This window comes from Schistocerca piceifrons, chromosome 8, assembly GCF_021461385.2.
Source record: "Schistocerca piceifrons isolate TAMUIC-IGC-003096 chromosome 8, iqSchPice1.1, whole genome shotgun sequence".
NCBI classification, from domain to species: domain Eukaryota; kingdom Metazoa; phylum Arthropoda; class Insecta; order Orthoptera; family Acrididae; genus Schistocerca; species Schistocerca piceifrons.
The window spans coordinates 18757007-18768474 of NC_060145.1; positions in this window are offsets into that span (position 1 = coordinate 18757007).

Sequence of the window (11468 nt, forward strand, 5' to 3'; positions counted from 1 at the left end):
GTTTTTACAGAGAAGCAGCAACTACAGCTGTAAAACATCCATGCTTCTTCAGGCCATCGGCACACATACAAATTAGCAACTTAGAGATCATGTTGCGCAGGGCTTCAGATCAGAACACGTGTGGATGTTCCCTTGCTAATCCCTGTCCTTTAGGTAGCCCTACAATCAGAAATCACAGGGAGTGAGATCAGGTGATCACGCTGGCCAACGATTTGGAACCGATCGGCTGATAATTCAATCATTTCCAAATGTGTTTCCGAGAAGCAAGTAAACTTCACAAGCGATGCGCAGTGGAGCCCCATCTGCATAAGAACTGTTGAGTTCAATGCATCTCTCTCTTGTAGGGCGGGTACGACATCCTGGCGAAGCATGTCGCAGCCGTCACGCTGCACTTCTTTGGTCCTTGAGCGCCAACGATGGACGTAGCCGTGAAGCCACACCCTACGGTCACACGTTCAGCACACAGAGGAACTTCACGCACAGTGGCTGGAGGTGAAGATCCCCACACTCGGAAATTCTGTGTTCACTTCACCCGTCAGAGGAAAATGAGTTTCGTCTGTCCATAGGATGGCCCAGGGCCAGCCCTCGTCAATTTCAATCCTTGTAAGAAAGTGGAGAGTGAAGTCAATAAATCGTTGTGCGTCCTGTGGCGCTAGCTGCTGTACGATATGGATCTTGTACGGATACCATTTGAGGAAGTTTCAAAGCACCACCCGTACAGTGGACCACAGGATGTTCAACTGTCGTGACACAGCATGTGTACTGCCCTGACGATCGGGAATTGTGCGCAGCGTTGTCTGCACTGGCAACAGCGATCTCACCAACCACCTGTGGTGCAACTGGTCAGCGGCCTCTTCCCGGAACGACGTCCAGTTCTCCAGTTGATTCGCACTTCATCATGATCCGCACAGCAGGTGGAGAAAGAGGACCCTTCTGTAACCCTTTCCGTGGCCGATATTCTCTAAGTGGAGCTGCAGCATTACTATTGTTTTGGTAATAGAAAAAAATGGTTCAAATGGATCTAAGGACTGTGGGACTTCCCCCCCCCTCCCCCCTGAGGGGGCCACAGTCCTTTTGTGGGTACGTGTGTGGCGCGCGGACCCCAAGCTATTGCAGCCTCCTTTCCTTTCCTTTAACGGCTACTTTACCATCCCTGTTTCCATCTCCTTTTCGGCGTTTTTGGGCCGTTTGAGGTTTGACCCCCATTTCCAAAAAATTTCTGCTCAGTGTGAGCCATTTGGGGATGAACTCTGTATCTAGCTTCCATGGTGCAGGTTCCCCTCCCCTCCCCTCCCCACCCCTTTCCCTTTGCACCCTGGCCCGCCTCCAGCTAGGTCACCATCACGGTAGTCCAGCCGTGTGGTGGGGCTTTTAAGTACCCACTTGGCTGAGCCCCATGAAACCACAGGGATCACACTGCTAGTACCTGAGCTGTTAACGCCTTGTGTATGCCCAGGAGTCGATGCTCATTGTTTTGGGGCACCAGAACTCCCAGCAATGGCCGCCATGCCAGACGACCCTTACTGTTGCTGGGTGGTGCCCACGGGTCGAGCCCCTGATCGGAGTGGGTGGTCCTAGGGAGGATGCCTTGCACATGAAGCGACAAAAACTTCACCATCCTGGCCATTCTGTGACTTTCTCTAAGAGTGGTAGTAGACGTGACACTCCTTCTTCCGATCCTTCGGCCTTCCTCCTCCCCCCCCCCCCCGGCCACCCCCTGGGAGGAGGGGCAAGCTCGCCAGCTTGGGTTGAAACCTTTCCCTCGGTACCTGGTTTGTACCAGGATGGATGGCGGTAGTTTTGCCACAAACAAGCCTTTGTTTTTCGTGGAGACCATTGAAAATAAGTATGGCGAAGTTGAATCGACGAGTAAAATGCGGTCTGGTGCTTTGCTCATCAAGACATCTTCTGGTGCCCAATCTGACGCCCTGCATGCTTGTGACTGTCTCGGTCACGTCCCAGTCTCCGTCACGCCCCACCAATCTTTGAACTCACTACAGGGCATTATTTTCCACTGAGGTCTTCTTCTGCAAGCTGATGAGGAGCTCTGTGCTAACCTCGAGCGGCGAGGGGTTCGTTTTATCTGCCGTGTGCAGCGAGGCCCTCCAAACAATCGCATTGCTATGAGGGTCTTTATTCTGGCCTCCATGGGGGATGTCCTCCCATAGAGGGTCAAGGTAATGGTTTATCACTGTGATGTAAAACCTTATATTCCACCACCGATGAGATGTTTTGAATGCTTAAGGTTTGGACACATGTCTTCCCGCTGCACCACTGATCCCCTCTGTGGCGACTGTGGGGGGCCCCCTCCATGAGGGGAGTGCCTGTGCTCCCCTGCCAATGTGTGTAAATTGTAATGGACAGCATTCTCCATGCTTGCCTACATGCCCAATGTTTGTGAAAGAAAGGATGATTCAAGAGTACAAAACCTTAGATCGGCTACATACACTGAGGCTCATCAAAAATATGACCCACTCCATCCCATGTTTATGACCTCTACTTTTGCTTCAATTACGTCCATTCCCCCTCCGACCCCCTCCTCTCCCCAGCCCCACCCCATTCACCCCATGCCTTCAGCCTCCTCCCTCTCCCCCTCCCCCTCCCTGTCAGTACCCATACCCACCTCTTTAGGTGCTGTTCCCCCTCCCCTACCAGAGAAGTGCTCCCCTCCTTCATTGGTCGCTGGTACTGGAGCTCCCTCCTCAGACTCCTCTTCCTCGCACTCCCCTGAAACGCGATCAGCTGCTCAACATTGTCAGCGTTATCTGCCACTGGTGGGTGCCAAGATTGGCCAGTGTAATTCTGTGCCTGCCCTCGCTGAAGTCTGCCCTTCTCTTCCTTCCCAAGAGAAGAAGCAGAAATGCAGGAACAAGGGCAAGGCCCCTCTGGTCCCCCTGAGGTTCGGCCTTCCCCTCCTACAGTCAATGAACCAACAGAGTACGACCCCACCTATATGGATATTACCCCATCCTTACTGGTGACGGATAGTGAAGTGGTGGCATGACCGATTCTGATCCAATCACTTCCACTTTGGACTCCGGCTTGAGAATCCTCCAGTGGAACTGTAATGGATATTTTCGTTGCAGCCCCTCCCAAGTGGGCCCTATCTAAGGCTGATTTGGGTGCCTTCTCCTCTGTTCCCACCCCCCCCCCTGTATTACCACACGACAGTGTTGATGAATCTACTCAGGCTTTGACTACTGCCATCCTTTCAGCAGCTGTTTCCGCAATCCATTTTCCCTCAGGTTCCCCACACCGGAAGATGGTCCCGTGGTGAACTCCAGAAATTGCTGCAGCCATAAAAGACCGCCGCCATGCTCTTCAACACTTCAAGGTTCACCCTTCTACTGCTCTTCTTCTGCTCTTTAAATGACTCTGCACTTGGGCCCGCTACCGAATCAAATTTCAGAAACGGATTTGCCGGGAACAGTATGTAGCTGCATTAGGACCCCACACCCCCTCTTCACAAGTCTGGGTGAAACTCTGGCGAATTTTTGGCCACTGTCCTCCCACTGGGGTTGCAGGAATTTCTGTACATGGTGTTGTCGTTACCAATCAGGACTTTGTGGCAGAAAATTTCGCTCAACACTTTGCTCAAGCTTCGGCATCGGATCAGTATCCACTCATGCTCCTTCTCCTGAAAGAGCATTCAGAACGACTGCCTTTGCCTTTTGTTTCTCGCTGCTTGGAGCTCTATAATGCCCCATTTAGCGAGTGGGAATTTGCCAGCGCCCTCGCCCTTTGTCCTGACATGGCTCCTGGACCGGATCGGATATATAACCAAATGCTCCAACACTTATCGGTGGCTGGCCACCATAGTATACTGACCCTCTTCAACCGTCTGTGTGGTTAGGGAGTATTTCCTACCCAGTGGCGGGAAAGCATTGTTGTTCCAGTGTTGAAGCCAGGGAAGCTGCCTCTTCAGTTGGATAGCTACCGTCCCATTAGCGTCACCAACACCCTCTGCAAGCTCCTTGAATGCATGGTGAGACGGCCACTGTTGTGGATCCTTGATTCCCGAGACCTTTTGTCATTGATTCAAAGTGGTTTCCGCTGTGGCCGCTCTATGATGGATAACTTGGTGCACCTAGAGTCTGCTATCTGGTCAGCTTTTGCCCATCGGCAACACCACCATACAGTCTTCTTTGATCTGCATAAAGCCTGTGACACCATCTGGCGCCACCACATCCTCACCACCCTTCACGAATGCAGCCTTCGTGGGGCTCTGCCCGTTTTTATCCAAAATTTTCTTTCTTGTCGCTCTTTTCGGATCCATGTGGGCTACTGCTACAGCTCTCCGTATCTGCAAGAAAATGGGGTTCCACAGGGTTCCATGCTGAGCGTCCCTCTCTTTCTTATACCCATTAATGGTCTAGTGACAGCTGTTGGGCCAACAGTATCCTTCTCTTTGTATGTTGACGATTTTTGTATCTACTGCAATGGGCACTGCAGAACGCCGTCTACAGGGGGCAATCTGTCGGGCCCACTCATGGGCTCTCTCCCATGGCTTTCAGTTTTCGTCAGCCAAGACTTGTGTCATACATTTCTGCCATCGACGTACAGGCCATCCCCATCCAGAACTGTTCCTCGACGGCCAGCCCCTCGAGGTGGTGGATACCCATCGCTTCTTGGGTCTGGTCTTCGATGCCCAGTTGACATGGCTCCCTCACCTTCGCCAGCTGAAGAGGACGTTCTGGTCCCATCTCAATGTTCTTAGCCGTCTGTGCAATACCACCTGGGGTGCAGACCACTCTGTTCTCTTGCGATTGTATCAAGCGTTGGTCCAGTCTCGTTTAGACTATGGAAGTCCTTCCTAAGGTTCTGTGTCACCTTCGAGACTGCAGATACTAGACCCTATCCACCGTTGTGGGGTCCGACTTGTGACTGGTGCCTTCCAGACTAGCCCCATACCTAGTCTTCTTGCAGAGGCGGGGATTCCGCCACTGTGAGTTTTGCGTCAGCAACAGCTGATATCTTATGCACTCCACATTCGCTGCACCCCAAAGCACACTAATTATGGTCTCCTTTATCCAGACACGGAGAACACCCTGCCGCAGCGGCGGCCACTATGTGGGCTTACCATGGATGTCCGCATTCAGTCGCTCTTTTATGAGCTCCAGCAATTTATCACCTCTCTTCTCTGCTCATGCATGTACCCCTTCGTGGTGCGTCTCTCGGCCGCAACTCTGTCTTGATGTCTCAATCGATTCAAAGGATTCTATCCCTCCGATGGCTGTTCATCACCAGTTCTATTGTCTCCTCAGCTCCCTTCAGGGCTCAGAAGTGATCTATTCTTATGGCTCCATGTTTGCTTGCTTAACTGGTTTTGCTTGCAGCTATGCGCAACGCACGGAAATTCACTCCTTGCCAGATGGCTGTAGTGTTTTTGCTGCAGAATTGGTAGCCATCTTGCACACACTGGACCATATCCGATCCTGCTCAGGACTATCCTCCACTATCTGTAGTGACTCATTGAGTGGTTTGCACGCTATCGGCCAGTGCTTCCCTCCCACAATGTGGATGCTTGGTGGTTTTCATTTGGACCCCAGGCCATGTTGTTATTCCTGGCAATGAACTTGCCGATCGACTGGCTAAATTAGCTACTACTAGGCCATCTCTCGCTATTGGCATTCCAGAAATAGACCTTCGCTCGGCATTACGTCATCAGGTTTTGGGCCTTTGGGATGCAGAATGCAGCACTCTTTCCTTGCCAAACAAGCTCAGGGCAATTAAGGATTCTACAGCTCCCTACGACGGACTTTTAGCTTTCCAGAATCGCTACCCCTGGTGTTGGATGACGATGCCTCAGCGGCGGATCTCGTTTTACGTTTTATTCGTGATGGGGTTTTTTTATCGCTTTATTTAAGTGAGGGGCCTTCCACCTTATCGGTGAGTGGAGGGGATGACAGGCTTTCATGCTCCCCCCTTCATCCCTGACTGGATTGGGTTCAACTGGGCTTGGTGGTTCACCCCGGCCCTCTGCCTTCCCACTCCTATCCTCGTGGGGTCTTTTATGTCCTGAGCGCCTCTCTTGTCTCCTTCTTCCTTCACGCGCCTGTCATTAGTCACTTTCTTTCCCTCACCTTTTCTTCCACCCTTTTCCTTCCTCCCCTGTCAATAGTTTATCATTTTATGGACATTGTAGTTCCTTCTTTTAATTTGGGATTTTATAGGTTTTAGTTAATCTCAGGTCAGAGGGACTGATGACCGCGTAGTTTGGTCCCTTCCCCAACCAACCAACTATGGGACTTAACATCTGACGTCATCAGTCCCATGGACTTAGAACTACTTAAACCTAATTAACCTAAGGACATCACACACATCCATGCCCGAGGCAGGATTCGAACCTGTGACCGTAGCAGCAGCGCGGTTCTGGACTGAATTTGATAATAGAGCTTCACCAATAATGGTGTGCTCCTTTTGTCCCAGCTCATGTTGACACAGCAACAAGTGCACTGCGACTGGTCAGGTGTGTGAGACTACGAGCCAAGATGACTGATCACCGCACCTGTTGGCCATAGTTGGGATTGGACTGTGGCGCTGTGACGCATAGAAATCATGCACCCCATACTCTGGTCATTAATGCTACCGAGGTTGGTACTCATATGGTAATGACTTCCCGTGTTATAACGTGTTAAATAGGGAAACTTTAATTATAACCACCCTGTACATCACATCTGCCGATTTCCGTCCCATTCGGATAATTGTTTTACTGGTCTTAGAGAGTATATCCACCGGTGTACGTAATTTCAGTCTACATTAAAAAATTCTCTTGTGTTGCGCTGGTGCAAAACGCAGTTCAGGCGAAACTAAATTTTATCATTGGTAATCAAAAGCCGTTAGCAAGTAAAGTTAATTGGAAGTTAATGTAAAAATTACAAAATCCTTAAAGGGGCGGCAGTGGATTTATCTATTGTACACATCGTTCTTGCTGCTGGTTTCTGCTGAATAAATACCTTACTTAACTTAAATGCATCGTCACAGAAGGTAATGGTGGTGAAAATGTGCATAAAAACATACAATCTTTGTCTTTGGGTCAACATAGTGAAAGTAAAAGAAGTATTTATTTTGATTAGTTTATGTACGTGCTGCCTCAATTTTAACTTGTCATGCAACTGGACTGCAAAGAATTTTACATGTGGTGTTTCATTCAGTGTGTAACCATTAATATCTGCTGATATCGCTAACGAATTATTTTGTTTGTTTGAAATTGCACAATACGAGCCTCTGTAAGATTAAAACTTAAATTGTTTGCTCAGAACCAGTTGCAGTCCTGTTCAGCTGTCACCTGAGCTGTGTCTGCTAAGGCTTGAGTCTTTGAGCAGTACACCTGCAACTAGAAAACATTACAATTTCTGAACCGACCTTTAGAACCACCTACTTCACATGTAATTGTAAGTTTTGTTGATTGGTGATATCAGAATGAGGATACTAGATAGGAAGTGCAGGCTGCTAACAACAACGTCGACACCTCCCCCTGTGTGTGTTGGGTGAACGTAATCGCAACCAGACAACAGCTGACAACACGTGCTAGCGAGAGGGGTAGCTCACATCTGCCTCACATTCTCGAGGCCAGCGGTCCAGTGCACTGGGGTAGGGACAGAGTTGGGCAATGCTGATTTAGCCTCCCTCTCTAATGATCCTCTTATCGACGGATCGCTCAGCCTTAAGCTTTGTGTCCCTTTCTTCCGTTTTTACGCCGTGTTCTGTAACATGAACTAGACAAACACTTGCTTTAAACATTCGTGCGCTGACAGGTGTAACCTTTTACTGAAAAGTGCATCAAATTACACCACAAGTTAATTACGCTGCCTAAACACGTCATTAACGCCTGCTGTTTCAAATCTCATATTCAGTTACGAAGGTAATTAACATCACAGCGTAAATTAAACGAAATAATTGTACACAGGACCCCACAGTAGTCGAGACAGCTAACACATGGTAGCGCAGTATGGTATCATAGTGATGGAAGGGTATTTCATCGCCTGAACCTCTCCAGCAAAGGGAGTGAGAACTTAGAGCGAACAGCAGCTAAGGAACTAACAATTTTTTGCTTAATTTTCGGGGTACAGCTGAGCCTCAAAAAGTAGAGATATATTGTAACCTCCCCCCTCACTTATCGACCTTAATGACAGTGAAAAATTAAACCGCGTGTACCTAATGGAAATTTGGGAAAAGCAATCGTCACCGAAGTTAATCTATCGGTAAAGAGGGAGGAAAGGGTTACATCTAAATGAAAGGGAAAATGCAAATGAAACTGGTGGAAATTAATTTTGAAAAGGGGTAAAGTTAATAAAGAAAGTAAATGTGCGGCCGTTACGTTAACAATTAACTAGCGGTAATTAGATATTTGAGATTTGGGGGAAATCACGGTCGCCAGTCCTAAGGACAATTACTATAGTAACTGAAAAAGAAAGGTTATTACACATACAATTAACACTAGAAGCGTGGCAACTGAAGGTTGACACGTGTAGTGTGAAATCTGAAAGTATGTCAGAAGTAATAAATTTCGCTACACTCTGACTTAATTTAGCAAAAGAATTAATAAAACCGGAAAATCGAAAGTTAATTTAGTGACTGAAGTTAATAGTGAGCTTTCTTTCTGAAGCACATCGAAATCCAGTAAAATACGATTAGTCTTGGACTACCTCAACAATCATTTCAAAAGCAACTTGACTCTACGCAATTTAGAAACAAGAGATTTAACTTTGAACTTGAATTAAATGATTCTGAACTATTAACAATAGTAAAATTTAGTACGTACCAAGCTGAGCTGCAGTCACAGGTAAGCTAAAATATGCTAACAAAACTCGCACTCTAAATTTGTGCTCGTGTAACCTAAATATTGTAGCCAGCTACTGAACTTTGAAATTAAAGCAGTGAAATCTAATTATATTATTTTAATGCTGGCGTTTGAATTTCAACGACACTCGGGTTCATTTCGGAAAAGGAAGGGACCCTGCTTGGCTATGCAATTGGGACAATGAGCAACAAAGGTTCATGCTGAGTTGCTGTAATTTTGCGAGGCAAATGGAACAATTTGAAAAGCTGAGGTCTGCCATACAGTTCTGAAACTTTACGTGCTTTTAGTCTTCCTTGTTGGTTGATTGAAGGTTTGAAGCCGTCGATCGAGGAGGTGGCGACAGTCACTCATTGTCGGCCGTCGCTGCTGCAGAAGCTGGATGTTGGCGCGCCTTCTTCTCGACACGGTCACCAGACGAAACGGGCTCTTGATGTGCGCCAGCTAATGCTTCCCGTCCGCGACACCATGTCAGAAACTATAATCGCGAGTCGAGCGCAATTACATGCTGCCAAACCCCGAAAGCGCGGCAACTCGCGGGAGCGTCACACAACACACCTGCTCCACTCGCTACTCCAGCCAGACTCTCACTGCTCTGCCCGCGCTCCACGCGGCAGAGTTCACACTCCCAAAGATCCTACACACTTTGATTCGTCACACGACCTATCGACGTAATCGTTCGATAGCAGTTTTCCCTAGGCAAGACCCAGCGTAAAAATACAAATAATATTTACGAAACAAACCAATTATACATCGACATAAGTGCATAAATATATATATATCCAAACAGTAAAGCAATTACAATATATAAAGAGACAGAAATGTCATATCTTGAGGTAACAAAACAAGGAAAAAAATAATAGTACAATAGATGGAAATAGGAGGATATGCATTTCCGGCGTTACAATATGATACCGCTGGTACCTGCTGGAATTCCGCAAGAGTGCGTTATGTGATATCGTTCGTTGCGTGTCGTTGTAAGCCTAGGTCTGCTTTAGGACGACGTCGCTACTACACACATAAAACGTTAGCCAACTTCAGTAAAACACTTCAGCATATCATACTTAAGGGGATCACACCCTGCCTATCTAACCCATGTTAATTTAGGCAAGTATTTGACCCATTTCTGAAAAAGCTGTTTGATACAGGACCTTAATATTTTTACTGTATGTTACATGATACTAATAGAGTCAACTGTACTAAAATCTACTTTATACATTTTTTAGTTTTTAAGAAATACTTTTTAAATTTATTAACGAACTTCCTAATGAGGGAATATTAATGAATGTAGTACCAGAGGTGGCTTTTTATGTTATACAGAGTCTCTGAAAATTTCATTCATTTACCTATGATAGTTTCTCATATTATGGGGCATATGTACTGAAAATTTGAGTTTGCGGAAAATTGACTTTATAGAAAAAGCTTTTGAAATTTGTTACTTACAGTTAATTCACCTTTCTGGGTGTTTGTCTAGCTTTCTTGGTCATATTAGATGCAGACCTGGCTGCATCGGATATCCTCATTTTATTGCAACGCTGCAGATCATATTTTCACCAGGATTAATTCCCAGCTTTTTCAGTACCCAACACGTTCCAATTTACCACAATTGAATGTAATAACAGCATCATGAACTCCTAGTTTCATTGTATGCATGCCTACAAATAGTTTTAGGAAGGCGGTTCCAAATTATGCTGTTGAAACATTGATTTGGGTTCTGTGTCTGCCCATGCAGACATTTCCTTAGAAGGTCAGGGTCATCCAAGTCTCTGAAAATAGGTTTAGTTGCTGTAATAACAGCAGCAGGAAGAGAGTGCTGGTGAGAATAAGATTCTCCAGTTGCCTGAGCCCTATTGTATTTGCACCACGAATTTTCTCCTGGTGGACACAATCCATGACGTGGCTTATCATCAGTAGAGGAGTTATGGAAGAATATGGCCCAAACATCTCTCTTCATTGCCTCCAGATTTTCTTTATTTCTCCTTATTGCCTGCTCATAGTATACCTGCAAGTTTTCTATTTCAGTTTTAGTTAGCCGACCCTGTCAAGTCAACAATTTTCCACCTTCTAATTTTTTTCCTCTCATATCAACAGTTAGTTTTCTCACCCTTGTTCCCAAACATTTTTGAACATAGCCTACACATTCTGGTTTGCTAATAATGGCATCTCCATATGGCTTAGAGTTCACCACATTGTTGTATGCCTTACTGTCACCATCGCCCAAATATTTGGTGTGTTTTTACGAAGCGATGAAATATTTGTTGTACTCCATGAACTTGTACTACACCACTTGTTCCTCTAAAATTAGCCACACAGTTGTGTTCTTTATTTTCACTGACTTCACAACATTTGCAATATTTAGACATTATCTCCACATCTAACACTTTACCGGTGTCTACGCTTGTGGCAGTCACTAGTCCATTAAGAGAAGTATGTCCTCTTTTCTGCCAACTTCCATCAAGTGGAATTGCAATATCGGAACATCCATAATTTTCTTCCACTGTTTCCCTAGCAGCCAGTTTCATGCTTTCCTCACTGACCGCACATACAGCTTTCTCTAATATTGCAGTCAGTTTTTCAAATTTATTTGGTGGTTGATTAGCCGGCCGAAGTGGCCGAGCGGTTCTAGGCGCTACAGTCTGGAACCGGGCGACCGCTACGGTCGCAGGTT